We start from the raw sequence: 18,553 nt of genomic DNA, 5'->3' as shown, positions 1-18,553 counted from the left end.
CAGGTCCTCCTGACTCCAGGGCTGGTGCTCTAACCACTGCACCATCTAGCTACCCCATCAGAATGACTCTTATAGGCAACTGAGAATTCAGGGGAGGGAAATGGCTTGTGGGTAGCAGAGGGTTTAAGAAAGGCTGTGAGACTTTGCATGAAGTTGTTGTGCCATTATGACTCCTGGAATAAATACAGACTATTGGAATGTATCTATGGGAATGATTTAGACATAAAACAAAGGTCCTTAGATACACTGTTTTTCTTCTCATACCTAATCATACAAAGCTATTAGAATGATACTTTAGAGCTCCCAGAAATCTTATTGTCAACCACCCTTATCTTACCTATGAAGAAACTGATGCCTTTACAAATTCCTTTTACAGATGAGCATACTAGGACTCAGGGGCATTAAGTACATTCTCCAAGATCACACCGTGGAGTAGTCAGGGGCAAAACCAGGTTCACGACCTAGGTTTCTTTATTCCTAGCTTATGTTTTATTATTTGGTCTTTCTTCCCCAAACAAGCAAACAAACAAATAAAAAACACACAAACATTTCTGGCATTGAAACTGATGCCATTCACATCCTTTTCTCTTGTAGGAGTTCAAGTAATAAAAATAACTACTGATATTTATATAAAATTTTACAGAGAAAAAAAGCACTTTACCACTTTGTGAAACAGATAGTAAGCATGTCATCATCACCATCATTATTATATGTTTTCTTATTGTTATTCTTTTTGCAAATGAGAAAACTGAGTCTGGGAGTTTAAGGGACTTGGCCAAAGTTCGTATAGCTTGTGAGTACAAGATGCCCCAAAAGTCTCAGTACAGTTTTAAGCTATTAAAAATTTAAAACTGCAGTAAGAATTTTGGGGCCCCCTGTAAAAGAGCTAACTCAAACTAGGTTGGTTTTTTTGTTGTTCCAATTCAAGTACTCTTTCTATTCTCTCTCTCTGTTTTTGGTTGGGGTGTTTTTTTTTTGGTAATCGGGGTTAAGTGACCTGCCCAGGGTCACACAGCTAGTGCATATCGTGGCCAATTTGAATTCAGGTCCTCCTGACTCCAGGGCTGGTGCTCTATCCACTGAGCCACCTGGCTGTCACTCTATTCATTTTTAATGGCCATAATAAGAACAATACTTTCCCACTCGTTAAAAAAATCCATATCATTGTTTTTGCTTCTACATAACAGTACTTTCCAGAAATACTTCTCCCTTGATCCCCAACAGCACTGAACAAGCTTCTTTTTAACAAAGAAAATCGATTCAGCAAAGCAATTGACATAGGAACCACATATGTCAATATGTGCAATGCACCCATAGTCAGCAACGTCATAAAGAAAATGGGAGAGTACATTTCCTCATCTTTTTTTTTTCTCCTAATCCACACTGAAACATTAATTTCTTGTGTTGAGATGCAGACCGAGAACTATGAGTATTCTTCATGCCAATAGCCATAGCTATTTCTCACAGAAGCAACCTGCTAACAAAACAATAGAGGACGTGGCCTGGAACGCCTCCATTTTCAGCAGTTTTTGTTCTGTGTTGTTTGTGGGAAGTGGTATAAATTGTGTGCATTTATAGCAGGGCTACGTGGCTGAATTTTAGCAAGCAAGATTTCTTATTGTACCACATTTTCATCTTGCAACATCATGGGAATTTAAAGAACAACCAAGCCATATGCAGAGCATATGTTAGTCTTTCAAACAGCCCTACTCTTTATACACACATGTATACATATCTAGGCATGACTACAAATTCTAGCTATGGCATTAAAGTATAGAAAAAGATAAAAGAACACACACTATAAAATGGATGTGCACTCACTGAAATGTAGCATCAGGAATGATTCCTATCACTAAATACATAGTCTTTGTTAGATCTAATAGAGGGATAATGACAAAATGCTTTTCTTCTTAGCAAGGGCTAGTGGTTGTCGTTGTTGTTGTTTTATTGGTCTTATTGTTTTTCCAATTTAAGATATTTATGCCAAATTGTAGAGGAATCATTAACAACTCTTTAGGCTTCCAGGCCCTTTTAAAGCTTGTTGGTTATTTTCTGAGGCTCTTTGTTATTTTGTTACAATTTTGTTGCAATGAGATTGTTTTGAGGCAATTCTTCCTCAACTCTTAGCGTCATTTTTCACTTTAACTGACATAACTTGTCTGTTAATGAGCATTTCTTATTTGCTATGTGTCAACCATTACTGAAATGCTTATTTCCTCATATCATCAGCTTCTGTGGTATCTCTAACAGTCACTGAAGTGTGTGCTCTGAAAGAGCTGCAAGTTTTACATATTTCCTTGGAGTAATTTTAATTCTTAAAAAACACAGAATTAAAAACAGAGAAGAAATCAATAAAACCTATGTGTATCCAGAGCTTGACATGGTGTCTGACACATAGTAAGTGCTTAATAAATGTTTATTGGTTAATTTATGACAGGAAATGTATTACTAATCTGAAAACTAAGAGTGAAGAAACTAGCTCAATGTGATTTTAATCTGGTCCAGGTCAAATGTTCTGAATCAGCCTGTCTTCAGCAGAAATATACATGCATGACCATTGCTATTACAAAATAAAATAATATCAACATTTTTGCTTTCCCCAAATAATTAATACATGAGTTTTATGATATTATTCCATTTTGTCTTACTATCCTTGAGAAGCCAGGGTGGTATGACTTGATGACTATGAAGTTAAAACAACAACAACAACAACAACAACAACAATACCTTACAGTTATCCCTTTTATATCACAAGGGTTAGGAGCCAGAGCACCTGAGATCTAAAAAATCTGTGTAAAATATTTTGGCTGTCCCTTCATATCAGAGAAGAAGCTGAATTTTTTTATGGGATGTTCACAGTACCTTATTGTAAAATTTGGGTTGATATTATACAATATTATTCATATATTTTATGCATTTCTGAGTTTCTAAACTTTTTTGGGTCATCTGGTGGCCTTTGTGTGTCACCTGTTTGCTTGTTTTGTGGCAGAACGACAGAATAATAAAACATAAAGCAGGAATAAGGAACCTAGTCCTGAACTTGGCTTTGCCCCTGACTACTGAGTGGTGTGAGCTTGGAGAACTTACTTAATGCCTCTGAGTCCTAGTATGCTCTCCCAAAATTCCCATTTAATTTCGTATACACGTACCTTCAATATATTGAAACTGTGATGGGGGAAGTCTTGATGTGAAAGGGATAACTGTAGATTTGAATCTCATCTACCTCCTAGTTGTGTGACTTTTTACAAATCATTTCACCCCTCTGAGACTTATTTAAAAAGATGAAATAGGGAAAATTGTACTTAATGGGATCTTGCTTCAGGAGTTGTTTTAAGTACCAAATGAAATAGCTGATGTAAAAGTGTTTTGTAATGGGCAAATGTTATATACAGTTTATCCCAAAAGTCTTACTGCAGCTTTAGTTACTAAAGCTTAAAACTGCACTAAGACTTTTGGGACACTTTGTATAAATATTATATATTCATAATGACATAGACAATTTCTAGATCAACAAGTTTTGCATGTCAATGCTCAGGTTTGTCAAAAGTAGCCTTTTGACATTTGAACCTATAAAAAAGAAACATGTTACAAAAAACTGAATTTATTTTATTGAGGACATTTGGTAATGCCTAATCCCCACACTGAGTCCCTCTTCAGTGCCTCATCCTGGTCTGGAGGTAAATAGGGGTCTTTGAAACTATACCCACAGAGAGTTAAGTAGCAGATTCAGTCAATCTGGAAGGATTTTGAATATGAGTCTGGACATGGAATGTGAATTCGTCATCTGAGGACCAGCCATCACCAAAAGGATGGCTACCAGGTGACTGCTTTTTAGCGGCAGAAAGCCTCTACTAATATGTGGAGAGCTTGGCTCTATGGAGGGAGGACCCACATCCATGAAATCCTGGCCGCCTGAAGTCTTGGAGATGAGATGGCTGGAATTGTATATGCTTCCCTCCACCCCCCTTTCAGAAACCAGTATGATTCCAGAGAAGCTAAACAGATTTGCTGCCTAATGGGCTTTGTGCTTATCACTTTTGAGAAACACATCTGTGATGTGATAGTAATTTCAGCTTTGTATCTGAATATACTACTACTACAGTATCTATTTTTACCTACAAGCTCTTAATATAAAAAACAAATAAAAACTCAATCTTCCTGAATAATTTGATGTTAAAATCATCAGTCATTTATATAGCACTTTAACATTTGCAAAACATTTTATATATATGTTATCTCATTTTCCTAGCTCTGTGCTATAGGTGCAATCATTATTTCTACTTTACAGATAAGGAAACTGAGGTGGAGAGAGGTTAAATTTAAGGTCGGATTTGAACTCAGGTCTTGCTGAATCCCAAGTCCACTCTGCTCCCTGTATAATGTAGTTCCCTCGATCAATGAGAGCTCAGTTGTGTCTCTCTGTTTTCCCCCAAGGTGTTTAACTTCATTAATCTGTTTTAGTATAAGGGAGGAAACACGAAACAATGAAAAAGACATCAGATTTGGAGTCAGAGGTTCAAACTTAAGTTCAAATCCAGATCTGCTGATTATCATCTATTTGACCTTGGGTAAGGAACTTAAAACATCTATTGGCCTCAGTTTCCTCATCTGTAAAATGAGGGGATGGGCCTGATGACTTTTAAGGTTCTGGACACCTCTAAATCTATGAACCTGTCATCAACAATATGGACAAAGAATTATAACCATTGCTCTTTAGAGACTAGAATGCTCTCTTTTCCCATACATTCTGGATTTGCACAAGATTTCTGAGCTCCTCCTCTTTCATATAAATAGAAACTAATAATACACTCACTAATCTGTGAACCACACAGCTAAAGAGGCAGCTGGTGGTACAGTGGATAGGTCTGGAGTTATAAAGACCTGAGTCCAGCTCTAGCTTCAAATACTGACTGGTTGTGTGACCTTGGACAAGTCACTTTTCCTCTGTCTACCTCAGTTTCCTCAAGAATTTTGTGAGGCCCAAGGATGCCCATCAATTGGGGAATAGCTAAGCAAGTTGTGATATATGAATGTAATGGAATACTATTGTGCTATAAGAAATGATGAATAGGCTGACTTCAGAAAAACCTGGAAAGACTTCTATGGTCTGATGCTGAGTGAAGTGAGCAGAACCAAGAGGACTTTGTACACAATAACAGCCACGTTATGCGATGACTAATATTGTTAAACTGAACCCTTCTCAGCATTACAAGGATCTAAGACATCTCCAGAGGCCTCGGGATGGAAAATGCTGTCCACATCCAAAGAAAGAACTAAGGAAGTAGAATCGCTATCACTTATTTTTTACCTTCTGTTGAGTTTTGTTTCATCTTTCTGATGGTTCTTCCTATTGGTTTTAATTTTTACTTACAACTTCACTAATGTGAAAATATGTTTAATAGGAATGTAAATGTATAGCCTATATCAGATTGTGTGCCGTCTTTGGGAGGGTGGGGGGGAGGAAGGGGGAGAAAATTTTCAACTCAAAAGCATATGGAAGTGATTGTTGATAAATCAAAATCAATTAATAAAATTTTTAAAAAAGAATTTTGTGAGGCCCAAATGAAATATTTTTAAAGCTCTCGGCATAGAGTAGATGCTTAATAAGTGTTTGTGGTCTATTTATTGATTGACTCTTCTCTTTGTCACTTTCAGTCTTAACACTACATAAGAATATTGATTGTGTCATGAACAGAGTACTGGAGTTGGAGTTAGAAGTTGCTCTTACTTGGAAATTTAGTGATGTTCAGTCATTTTCACTTGTGTCTGACTCTTTGTGACCCCTTTTAGGGTCAAAGATGCTGGAGTGGTTTGCCATAGGAAAACACGGTTAAGTGATTTGCCCAAGGTCACACAGCTAGTAAGTACCTGAGGCTGGCATTCTAATGTGGTACCATCTAGCTGCCTGTGAACTCCTAGTGAACACTGACCTCACCAAGCCTTTCTGAGACTCAGTTCCCTTATCTTTACGATGAGGATAAAAATACCCATAGTGCCTAAATCACAGGGTTGTTGTCAAGGTCAAATGAGAGATCCTAGAATGTGAAAGCACTTTGTAGACTGCCATGGCAACTGCCAATGCAAGATATTACTTCTTCAATAAAGCAAAATATTGCCCTTGGAACCCCAAGAGAATTTGGGGTTCCAAAAGTTTATATGCAATAAACATTTTCAGGAGGGGAAGCATCTGAATTATGAACATTCCATTCATTTATTTAGGGCAGGACAAGTGTAGTTCTATGTACACTGGTTTACTGCCTGATTAATACGGTGGCCAAATTCATTCATTTAGTGAGCAAGTAAGCATTTATTAAGCCCTTACATGTGAGACATTGTCTTAATAGCTGGGGATACAGAGACAAAAGCAAAAACAATGCCTATCCTCAAGGAACTTACCTCTGGTAGATTTAGAATAAATAGCTACAAAATGTACATAACTGCTGTCAAATCCCTTATTTTACAATGCTACTTTATGAATTTTTTGTTCCTTTGAGAAAGTATGAGTCAAAAAGTCTTCCACTGTTATCAGGGCAAACAGAACTGATGAAAATCAGCAGAGGGAGAAAGAGTGTCAGAAGAGTAATAATTCATTTGACCCTGTAAATGGTATCTGGATGCAATTTATCCTCATAAACTTGCCCCTTGCTAGTTTTAGAATTTCAGCCAACAGTGAGATGTGGTTGTCATGGCAATGATAGACTACTGAAGGTCCCCATAAGGAGTTGCCTGAATTCTCCAGGACCTATTAGAAGTGAACTATTTTCACATAACACAGTGTTCACCAGGGGTTTGAAAGACAGAACAGAGCTAAAACGATGCATGAAGAAAACCCCAAAATCTTGAGCGGGTCTCTGAAGTCAAGGGAGTTTCTTTTAGGATATGCGTATCTTAAATCTGGGGTTGTGAACAAGCTGGTGTTTGACTAAGATAACTGGTCTTTTATCATAAGAATTAGTAAAAAATTAAACTATATTGAAACCATTTTATCATTACAGATGCTGGTCACCTGCCAAGATCTAGGATGAAATTGAAGTGAAATAACATTTAAATTATGTCATCAACTAAATGATATGCCAAATTAGATGGGAGGGGAGATGGAGAGGAGAGAAACATAATAGTGATAATAATTTTTACTTTTACTGATATTCCGAGTTTGTCTATTTTTAATTTTTTCCAGTCCTTTAGCAGCTTACATCAAATTATTTTTTCCCTCTTAAGAAATAAAGAAGCATTTAACAAAGATTGATGGAGTGCCTATTATGTGTAAGACAAAGCAGGAGGCTCCATAGGGCACACAAAAATGAATCAGGCAGACATTAAAAAATATGTGCAGAAACCCATTCTGTGCTAGCACACTCTGCTGAGTCCTTCTTGGACTGAAGAGCTGCCCACAGAGGAAGAAGATGATGAATACTAGTAATTTGACCTCTCTACCTATGGTCAAAACAGCAGTACAGAGACACTAAGACTGGCCGCAAGTGAAAGCTGCCTGCTGTCTAGAAACACCAAACAAGAACAGATGTCTTTAGTCTGCATGCTGTTTTCAAGTCCTGGCTGGACTTCTCTGCATTTACTGGTAGAAAGGCATGGGTGAAAGAAAAGAAGCAACAATGTACTCTTGGGGATTCTGCTGATACTTTCAATATCTCTAGAAGCATGTTTTCAAACTTTCTAGGGCAGCCATCCTTGTATTTGTGTCCTACCAATAGTGATAGTGAAAGGGTGGTCTTTACATTTCCTCCAATATCAGTAGAAAGCTTCAGGGCAGCCCAAGAATCAAAGCCCACATTCAGACTGAGAACATTTCATGTTCTCAAAACCTAAAATGGATGGAAGGTTAAGGATGTCAAGGTAATTTAATGACAAAAAACCTTCCCAGGATACAAGAAGAGTGACTATTAAAAAATTAGTTAAATATTAATTACCCCCAATATAATCATTGCCAATTTATTTTAAGTGGCTAAACAATTCAACAAAGCCTGCTTTGTTCTGAAAACACTTTCCTTTCCAAGGCTATCATTGCCACCAAGGAAAATTCACAGAGAAAAAGGACTCTTTGAGCTACCAGGCAGCATTCACTGAAAAAAAAAACAACATTTTTTAAAGAGTTTGCTGAATGTAAAGAAAAACACAAAATAATAACCACTTTAAAAAAGTATTTTCTGCATCCATTTACTATTGTTATTTATAATGTGACAAAAAATTGAACTGACAAAGAAGAAAAAGAAGTGTCCTGGTGAATTTTTATAGTTTGTGAAATATTTACTAAAGAATATTCTGTAAGTGTAGCTTACTTTTAACCCCTTAAAAAACCATATGGAGACTGATTTCTTAAATTAAATTATGGTTCTATATCATCTCATTGTAATTTAATCTCTCTCTCTCTCTCTCTCTCTCTCTCTCTCTCTCTCTCTCTCTCTGTCTCTCTCTGTCTTTGTCTCTGTCTCTGTCTCTCTCTGTCTCATTTTAATGAGGATCATAATATATTACTTGTAATACCTGTCTCCTGGAGTCACTGTGAAGATAAAATGCATGTGAAAACCTTTGTAGACCTAGAAGCACCATATAAGTGTCAATGTGATGCTATTGGTATTACATTGATAAACTAAAGCTGGAAAAAAGGCTAGTAAGCTGAGATGTCTACAAGGCATTTTACAGAAGAAAAGACATTCAAAACAATGAGTTCGTTTTGGCTTCTCTCCATATCTCTCATATCTTATAAGCAGTCGCCATCATTTTGGGGTTTGTTCGGTTCATTGGTTGGTTTTGCTCAGACCCGTGATTTCATTGGTGCAGGAAGCTCTTGTTGAAGAAACTGCTCCACCAGAGCAGTTTGACAACTATTTTGCAATAAATGCTATAGAGAGCTGCCTGGGGCACTGAGATATTAGATGACTTTCCCATTATTGGTCACACATAGCTAACATATGGCAGAAATGAGACCTGAGTCTTTGTCTTCCTGAGTGGGAAGTTGGTTATTTCTTCTGGTTCCATAAAGTATTTTTAATACAGCATTTGATTGATAAGAAATAAGTCCCCATATATGTTGAAATATTTATAGAAGCCTTTTTTGGGTTAGGAAAGAACTAGAAACAAAATAGATGCCCACTGATTACAGAGTAACTCAACAAATTGCAGTACATGAATGTAATTACCATACACTAATAAATGACAAATGTAGCAAATACAGAGAAACATGGAAAGATTTTGATGAGCTGAGGCAAAGTGAAGTAAGCAGAGCTAAGAATACTATACATACATAAGTACATATATATATATATATATATATATATATATATATATATATACATATACATATAATGGCATCAATGCAAACAGAATGAACAACCACAAAAAATAAAAAGTAAAAAGTAAATATTGAAAAGTTACAAAGGACAAGCGTGGCTCAAAAGGAGAGATGTTAAGAACACATCCCAACCCTACCTCTTTGCAGAGATGATAGGTCCATTAATATGGTACATTATACGTATTTTCAGATCTGTCTGATGACTGATCAGTTTTGCTGATTTTTTAATTTTTTTATTGTCTTTAAAAATATTTCTTTCATGAGACAGCTTTCTGGGAAGGGTAGAAAAAGATATTGGGGAAATTTCTGGTATTCTAATAAAAAGACATCAATAAAAACTTGTTTAAAAATGAAATACATTTGATTATGTATTTGATTATGAACGCTATTGTTAGTAGTTTCACTTTTCGAATTCTCTACTCCTCCTAAAATTATTGGACAGACTACTTGCAACAATGGTGGTATAAGAATTGATAACCAGGAAAGATTATTTACAAATGAAGCAGCTTTTCCCCTCTTTGGCTAGTTCAGTAGCAAGATATCAATGACACCTTGCAAGCCAATGATATCAGAAAGCAGTAAGAGCCAAGGTGAGAAAGAAGGTAGGGTCAAAGCAAAACACACACACACACACACACACACACACACACACACCCAAAAGAAAACAGAAGCCCAAAATTATTGAGAGAAGAGCCATGAAAAAAGTTTATTTTTATAGAGAAACCAAGAATAAAGGAAGCTTATTTAGCAAGCCTAGTGACATATTTCATGCTCAAAGAGGACAAAAATGACATCACTATGTTGGAATCAAGGTACAGTGTGTCCGACTATGGCTGATCAGACCAATATGAGCTTGGAAGGCTCTATCATAGGGACATTGGACACAAATAGTCCATATGATCACTTGGAGTGAAAATATCTCTAAATTTGTGCATCTCCCATTTCTTTTGAGCTACTGCAATTCTGCTTTGCTCATACAGCACAGCTCCCATGTCACACAATTGATTCCAAAGTTCTTCAGAGACCCCTTCAGAGTGTCCGTGTATCACTTCTTCTGACCTCCATGTGGGCACTTGCCTTGTGTGAGTTCTCTGTAAAATAGTCTTTTAAACCAGTGTACCTTTGGCCTTTGAACAATGTGGTCAGCCCATTGGAGTTGTACTCTCTGCATTAGAGTTTCAATTCTTGGCAGTTCACCTCAAGAAAAGACCTCAGTGTCCTGTACCTTATCTCGCCAGGTGATCTTCAGAATCTTCCTAAGATGATTCAAGTAAAAGCCATTCAGTTTCTTGGAATGGTGCTGGTATACTGTGTAGGTTTCACAGACATAAAACAATGAGGTCAACACAATAGCTCTGTAGACCTTCAACTTGGTAGGCATCCTAATACCTCTTCTTTCCCACACGTTCCTTCAGAGCCTCCTAAAAACTGAGCTAGCACTGCTAATAAATGCATCAACCTCATCATCTATGTGTACATCCCTGGAAAGCATACTGCCAAGGTAAGTGAGCTTATCCACAGCATTTAAAATTTCTTGATTTGCTGTAGCCAATAGTTCCACATATGGGTGATGTGATGCTGGCTGGTGGAGAATATTTTCTTGGTGTTGTCAGGTCAAAATTAGCACAAGTGGCAGGGAATTGATCCATACTCTTGCATCTCAACATCAGAGGCTTCACTGAGTGCCCAATCATCTGTGAACAAAAAACCACACACCAACTTTCCCTCCATTTTAGCCTTGTCTTGTAGCTGTTTCAAGTTAAGTAATTTACTGTCAGTGCAATAGCTGGCTTTGATGCTGTTTTTGTCCTCGCTGAAGGCATCTGACGACATCACCGAAAACATCATGCAAAAAAGCATGAAAGCAAGCATACAGCTTTGGCATCACTCCACTAGTGACTAGGAAAGCATAAGAGCATTGTCCATTATCCAGAACCCATGCAAGCATGCTGTCATGGAACTGGTGTACAATACTGAAGAACTCCAGACAACCAAATTTTGCCACAGTCTTCCATAAGCTGTCATGACTAAAAGTATCAAAGACCTTGGTCAGATTGATGATCTCTGTTCTGCACCTGGAATTTCTCTTGGAGTTGTCAGGCAACAAACACCATATCAACCATTCCTTGGCCGTTTCTGAAGCCACACTGGCTCTTGGGTTGATGACCATCTACCAAGTGAAGGATTAGCTTATTACGGAAGACTTTTGCTAGAATATTGCTAGCAATGACTAAGAGAGAGACCGTTGGGGCAGCCAGGTGGCCCTGACGTCAGGAGGATGTGAGTTCAAATCCAGCTTCAGACCAAACACTGGACACTTACTAGTTGTGTGACCCTGGGCAAGTCATTTAACTCCAATTGCCTAAAAAGAGAGAGAGAGAGAGAGAGAGAGAGAGAGAGAGACCCTCCCTGTGATTGTTACAGAACAACTTATATCCTTTTCCTTTATAGAGTTAGACAATGGAGGCATCCTTGAATTCTGGGGGATAACCTCCTCTTTCCATACAATTTGGAAAAACCCATCAGCTTTTGTATGAGCAGTGAACCCCCGCCTTGTAAATCTCAGCTGGAATATTATCAGCACCAGGCACTTTGCCACATGAGAGGAGCCAAATGACATTCAAAACCTCTTCTTCACTTAGAAGTTTGGCTAGAGAAGGATTGACCTGAGGTATAACCAGTGGCTTCAGTATTGATTGGTGATGGTCTGTTGAAAAGGCTACAGAAGCGTTCACCCCATCCATCCAGGATCACATCCTTATCACTAATCAATGTGGCTCCATCAGCACTGAGTAGTTGAGATGCACCATAAAAGGCCTGCAGGGCATCATAAAAGTGCTTTGAATTGTTACTATCAGAATTAAACTGAATTTCATCTGCCTTCTTACCGAGCCAAGAATCCTGTATCTCTCTAAGCTTCACTTGCACTTTATTTGTGATGGAGTTGAACCCTGCCTTCTTAGACACACATGATCCTGCTGGTAAACCCTGTAGAGATCTCATTTTTCATTTAGCAGCTTCTGAATTTCCCCTTTTATTTTTTATCATCAGTCTTGATGTCTGTGAGTGTTTTGGCCCAGAGGAGTAAATGCAGTGCTGTACACCAAATCTCTGAAAGCTGCCCACTCCTTTTCTGCACCACTGTAGCCAACCATGTGTTGTTGTCTTAGCTTCCCTCCAAGTAAGCAACAAACTGCTCACACTCAGAGAAGCACTCTAATCTGTTGATATTAAGTCTTCTGGTAGTTGTCTGGGTCTGCTGCCTTTTTTTTGAGGATTTCAGAATAAATTTATTATTTTAGTAGCATGACTCTTTTTTTGTTTATTTTTTTTATTAATTTATTTTGAGTTATCAACAATCACTTCCATAAACTTTTGAGTTTTAAACTTTTCTCCCCCTCTCTCCCCATCTTCCTCCCCAAGACAGCGTGCAATCTGATATAGGCTATACATATACATTCCTATTAAACATATTTTCACATTAGTGATATTGTAAGTAAGAATTAGAATAGGAGGAACCACCAGAAAGAGGAAACAAAACACAACAGAAGACAAAAAAATAACAAATAGTATGCTTTGATCTTCATTCAAACTCCATTACTCTTTCTTTGGATGTGGATAGCATTTTCCATCATGAGGCCTTTGGAGATGTCTTAGATCCTTGTGTTGCTGAGAAGGGTTAAGTCTATCAACATTAGTCATCGCACAACATGGCTGTTATTACTGTGTACAGTATTCTCCTGGTTCTGCTCACTTTACTCAGCATCAGGTCTGCTGCTTTTGTTGAATGTGAATGTTTAGCTTGGAGAAGATGAGTCCATAATCAGTCCAGCGCCCTGTGCCAAATATCACCTTTGCCACTTTCATGTCCTGTCTATCTCTTCTCCTCACAATGATGTAACCTGTTAAATGCCAGTGTTTGCTGTAAGGGTGAATCCATCTTTTATTGCATCTAGGTAAACAGAAGGCAGTGTTGGTGATGAGAAGGTTATGAACTACACGAGTTTTCAACAGTAAGTGACCATTGCTGTTGTTTCTGACACCATTTCTCCCAAGGATTCCCTGCCATGTCTGATAGTCTGTGCCTACTCTGGCTTCAAAGTCACCCAGAATTAGAAGTTTAAGCACATTGATGATGAGAGTCTCTAGGTCTTCACAAGATTTTTCTTTGACCTCATCAGGGTTCATCATGGTGTGAGCATATACCCTGATGATGGTGGCATGGAGCTTTCCTGCAAGTGGCAATCGCATTGTCATGAGCCTGTCAGTCACTTCTTTTGGGAGACATACAAGCTTGTTGACTAGATTAGTTCTGATTTCAAAGCCCTACACCAGCTTCATAGCACTCCTAATAATGGTGGTCACTACAGAAAATGTGTATCCAGCTCTGACTTCAGTAAGCTGACTTTCATTTGCTAGCCTAGTTTTACCCAGGGCTATATGCAATACCTACTGAGTTCTCCCATGACAAGAGTTGTTTGTCTTTCAGGTCTACTGAATTTCATGTTGATCACAAGTATGCTTATATTCCATATTCCAATGGTGAATGAAATCATTTTCACGAAAGTTTTTGTACATTTTTTTTGTTTGTTCACTATGAGGTAGGATCCCTGTCTGCCGTGGTAAGCAGGCCAGGATTAGGTTAGGTGAAATAGACAATTTTTAAAGCACCTTTTCTAGCCCCTTTCTTATACCAGGAAGTGAGCACTATGGTCCTTAAAAAAAGGCTACTCATCACTCAGGTAGCTGCTGAATCTCAGTGATGCTTCAGTCCAGTGAGGAGATGACTTTATGACCTGGGATGCTTGTGTGAATGGTTGTGATAACAGTTCCCATGTATCTACACCTGCTGCTTCATTACTTGCCCATTGCCACAGGACTTTGAGGTAGGTAAAAATGGTAAAATGGTATGGGTGACATCTTTTGACTCACATATAAATTGATTTAAGTGAGACAGAGTTGTGCGAAGTCATGGCTTTTTGGCAAAGTCATTTTCTCTTCCAGAGTCCAGTGGCAAGACAAAAATCAAGGTGACTAGTAATGACTTGGGATGCAGACCTTGGTGTCTTCCATATCTAACAGATTTCTAAATGCTTCACAGTACCTGTTTCAGCTGCCTTCATGGCCTATTGGAACAAATAGTGCCTATTCACCTATCCTGCTGGGGAAGTCTTCACATGCTTGGGGTAGACACCCCCTAATTTACCAACAGGTTTAAGGCCCCTCAGTTACCTTCAACTTGGTTTAGCCTATCTGTCAAAACGGTTTACTGGGGTGTGAATGCTGCACATGCTACAGCTTCTTGGAGCCACAGGTGAGAGTTGGGTGGCAGGTGGACACTAAAGGCAGATGGGCCACCCTGAAAAGGTCTTGGCAGCCCTCATAGCAGAAGGACTAATCTTCTCTGAATACTCATACACTCCAGCAACAGCTAAGAACAATTGTGTGAAGGGCTAAATCAATTGATGAGGTTGTTTTGTGCTCAAAAGCCTCAATGTTTAGTCTCTCTTGCAATAGGTGCAGGCTCTTATTTGTTTTCTGATATGGCCCCTTTCCTATGATCCTCTCTGAATATTCCCTTCTCAATCTTGCTCCTATTTCCCTCATAAACATTCTTGGCTTTTCTCAAGTCACAGCATCCTATCTCCCTGACATTCTTAGAAAGAACCTTCAATCTACAATCACAGAAGAGTTGGAAATGCTTTTCAATTCATCGGAGGTATTGTGAACATATTAATTCCTCCTCCTTTATGGATAAGTAGTAGAAAATCATCCACAGCACTGAGTCCAGAAGAAATGAGTAGAAAGGGAAAGAATGATAATTGTAGAAAAAGGATGGTAGAGGTAGCAATCTGCTGGAAAAAATAAGAAGAGATGGGATTCAGGACATATGTAGATGGGTTGGCCTTGGCAAGGAGAAAGGTCCCTTTTTCATTCGAGACAGGAGTGAAGGAGGAGATAATGTGGGGGTGATGTCCAGGGGTTTTGAGATGAGAAGAAAGGTAAAAGAAGAGAGTGGAGTTTTAAGGAGAGAATTTGGAACAGCTTCTATAGGGAATGGGGTAGTAAATCAATGATGGAAAAATAAAAAATTACAGCATATCTAAAATGCAATTAGAGAGTCATTGAAATGTAACCTAGCTCCCAAGATAGCTGGGTGGGGAAGAGGCAGGTATTCCTTGTGGTTAGCTATTTGCTGCCTGTGGAATGTGATTCTGAATTGATGAAGAGAATATTGTGTGACCATGTGTGGGCCAGATGTGACTAGAGAACCTTTGAAGAGGAGACATTCTTCATTCCTATTTTGAGAAATGCATGTAGTTCCAGACTCTCTTTGTGGAGAGACCCATGCAGAGACAGAAAAGACTTTAGGAAGCAACAAGTAAGTAGCTGGCACTTCAGTTTGCCCCTGATTTCTAGCTTGCCTTCCTCCACCCTAGAGACTTCGGAAAATTTCCACTTGAGTGAGAGGAGAATTGTCCCCTCCCATATCTCACTCCCTCTCTCTCTCTATTTCTCTCTCTCTCTCCCCCGTAGTTCACTCCCATCATTCAAAGAGCTCATTCACTCTGTGTATTTTATGGTATACTTTAATCTGTACAACTTTCCTGATTTCTATTTGCTATTTGCTTGAATAAATGAATTCTCTTGCTATTCAGTATTTGTGATGGTTTTTTGCTTCCCTAGTATTTGGTGGGAAGAAGTCAAGCCTGTGGATATAATCATGGTGTACTCCTTCCCCTTTAAGGGATAGCAATCTGGAAGACTGAACCTATAAAAATATTATTCCTCTAGGCCAGGGGGGTGGGATAGATAGATATAATTCTAGTTCAAAACACTTCCTTCTCTCAGAGAATAACATCATGACCAGCCTCATTGCACCTTATTCTCATTTCTTCTGGTTAGGAATTAATCTCTGTTGGGAAAGGGTGAGCAAGATTCTAAAGATATCTATTCATACCTCTCCTCAAAAATCACATGTAGACAACCCATGTGAATATACCTCTTCCACGGGGACAGCACATACCCTACATAAATAAACACAGAAGTGAATTCTTCAAAAGATTGCCAAACCCTAAGTTATATTTTTGAAATCCTGATTTTCATATATTTGGAATTGCTTAAATGGAAGAACACATTTCAGTAAATCCCACAAGTCATTTTTTTTGAAAAGCTCATTTTGAGTTTTTCTTATTGAAGGGCTATATAGATTTAGAGCTAGAAAGAACTCTCTAGGGGTCTTCTAGTCCAATGCCTTCATTTTACAGATGAGAAAATTGAGACTTATACACATTAAGTGACCTGTGTGAGATCTTACAGGTGTCAATATTCAAACGTAGGTCCTCTGACTTCAAATCCAACTTTCTTCAGCACCATCTACTAATAATACCAGATTAGACAAGAAATAAGTTGATGATGACTTGGTTAATTTCTTCCTAGTCTAAAGAAATCAATCACAGCATAAGATTTCTTTGTCACAGCATATGGAGAATTATTATTTTTTCTTAATATAAATGGTTTAATATTAATATTGATGTGGTGGGATAAGAATTGGTTTGGTAAACACTGCCTAGTTAATGTTATGTTAAAGTAATCAATTAAACGATATTTCCAAGCAGGAAACAATTGGATTACAGGAGTAAAATTATTTCACATGGAAATTCTTCTGAACAGTAAATCAAGGTTATAAAAGGTGACAAAATGCAGATTTCCCAGGCAATACAATACATCTTTAAATATTCAAGACAAATAGCTCCCTAGAAATTAGTGGGCGATTCACAAGAATGAAACTGCCTCTGCAGCTGGCTCTGTTACAAGAGGGCATCATTGCCAAAGCTCTTCAAATATGCATTGCTAATCAGGGCCTTGGAAAAGCATTTAAAAGTCACTGTGCAGAAGAACAAGAAAGGATGTCCAGATTGCAGGGATCAAAAAAGAGTGCAGAAGCAGTTCTTGGCTGTAGCCCTTGATTTCGGCCCACAACAAAAAGTGCTGAATTGATAACAGAGTTTGGGGTGATGTAGAGGAGAAAGAGCACAGGCTTTGTAGTAAGAGGACCTAGCTTCAGATCTTGCTTCTGTCACTTCTATACATGTGGGACCTTGAATAATTCATTTCACTTCTCTGGGCCTTAGTGACCTCATTTATAAAATAAAAGGGTTAGACTAGATGCCTCTAAGGTCTCATTTCTAAATCTATGACCCTTTGCTCTTTCTTTCAGCCTATTGATTAAAATGCAGCAAAGTAATTCTTTTATTCCTTCCTAACTGAGATGCTAACCAACTCCACACAAAAATAGTTTCAAATCTTCTTATATGATAATTAATAATAACAAAAGCTAGCATTTACAGAATACCTACTCTGTGCCAGGTACTTGCTACACATTTTATACATTTGGTCTCATTTGATCCTCACCATAACCCTGAGACACATTGGCTATTATCCCCATTTTACAGTAGAGAAAACTGAGGTAAATAAGATAAGTGATGTGCCCAGAGTCACACAGCTAGAAAGTATCCCATACTTCCCTTTCCCCAAGCTTGAGTTCCCTCTTATTCCCTTCTCTTCATCTCAAAACCCTTTATTATCATCCTCTTCTTTCTCCTCTTTTTCTCCAGTCTCTGAGAATGAGATGGTCCTTCTCCTTGCCAAAATCAAGTCTTGTCTCTTCTCCTCTTGTCTTCTACAAAATGCCCTCTTAATCATCTGCTCTCCTCTCTATTCTTTAATTTATTATTTTTTCCTCCTTATTGACTTCAAGCATTCCCAAGTCTTCCTCATCCTTAGAAAACCTTTATGGGACCATTTTGTTGTTGCATTCCAGTCATTCCAGTCGTTTCTGACTCAGTGATGCTATTTGGAGTTTTCATGGTAAACATACTCGACTGGTTTGCCATCTCCTTCTCCAGCTCATTTTACAGAGGAGGAAACTGGGGCAAACAGGGTTAAGTGACTTGCCCAGGGTCACACATTTAATTTAGGAAAACGAGTCTTCCTAACTCCAGGTATAGCTTCCTCTTCTGGAACTCCTTAGAAAACAAACAAACAAACGAAAAACCACAACAACTATGTATACTCATGCCTTCATTTCCTTCCTCTCACTCACTCTTTAACTCTTTGTAGTCTGGCTTCCAACCTCATCATTCAATTTGAAGTACTCTCCCCAAAGTTACCAATAATCTCTTAATTGCCAAATCCAATGGTCTTTTCTCAGTCTTTATCCTTCTTGACCTCTCTGTATTATTT

General features: G+C 38.2%; 1 protein-coding gene across 1 annotated transcript in view; it reads right to left on the bottom strand.

The window, feature by feature from the left end:
- Positions 1–18,553, bottom strand: part of NECAB1 (N-terminal EF-hand calcium binding protein 1) — a 216,394-nt gene that overhangs the window by 111,275 nt on the left and 86,566 nt on the right. The gene's annotated exons all lie outside the window — the stretch shown is intronic.

Source organism: Phascolarctos cinereus, unplaced genomic scaffold (genome assembly GCF_003287225.1).
Source record: "Phascolarctos cinereus isolate Bilbo 61053 unplaced genomic scaffold, phaCin_HiC Scaffold_4;HRSCAF=312, whole genome shotgun sequence".
Classification (NCBI taxonomy): Eukaryota; Metazoa; Chordata; class Mammalia; order Diprotodontia; family Phascolarctidae; genus Phascolarctos; species Phascolarctos cinereus.
Note: the sequence above shows the minus strand (reverse complement) of the source record. Positions and strands in the feature narration are given on the sequence as shown.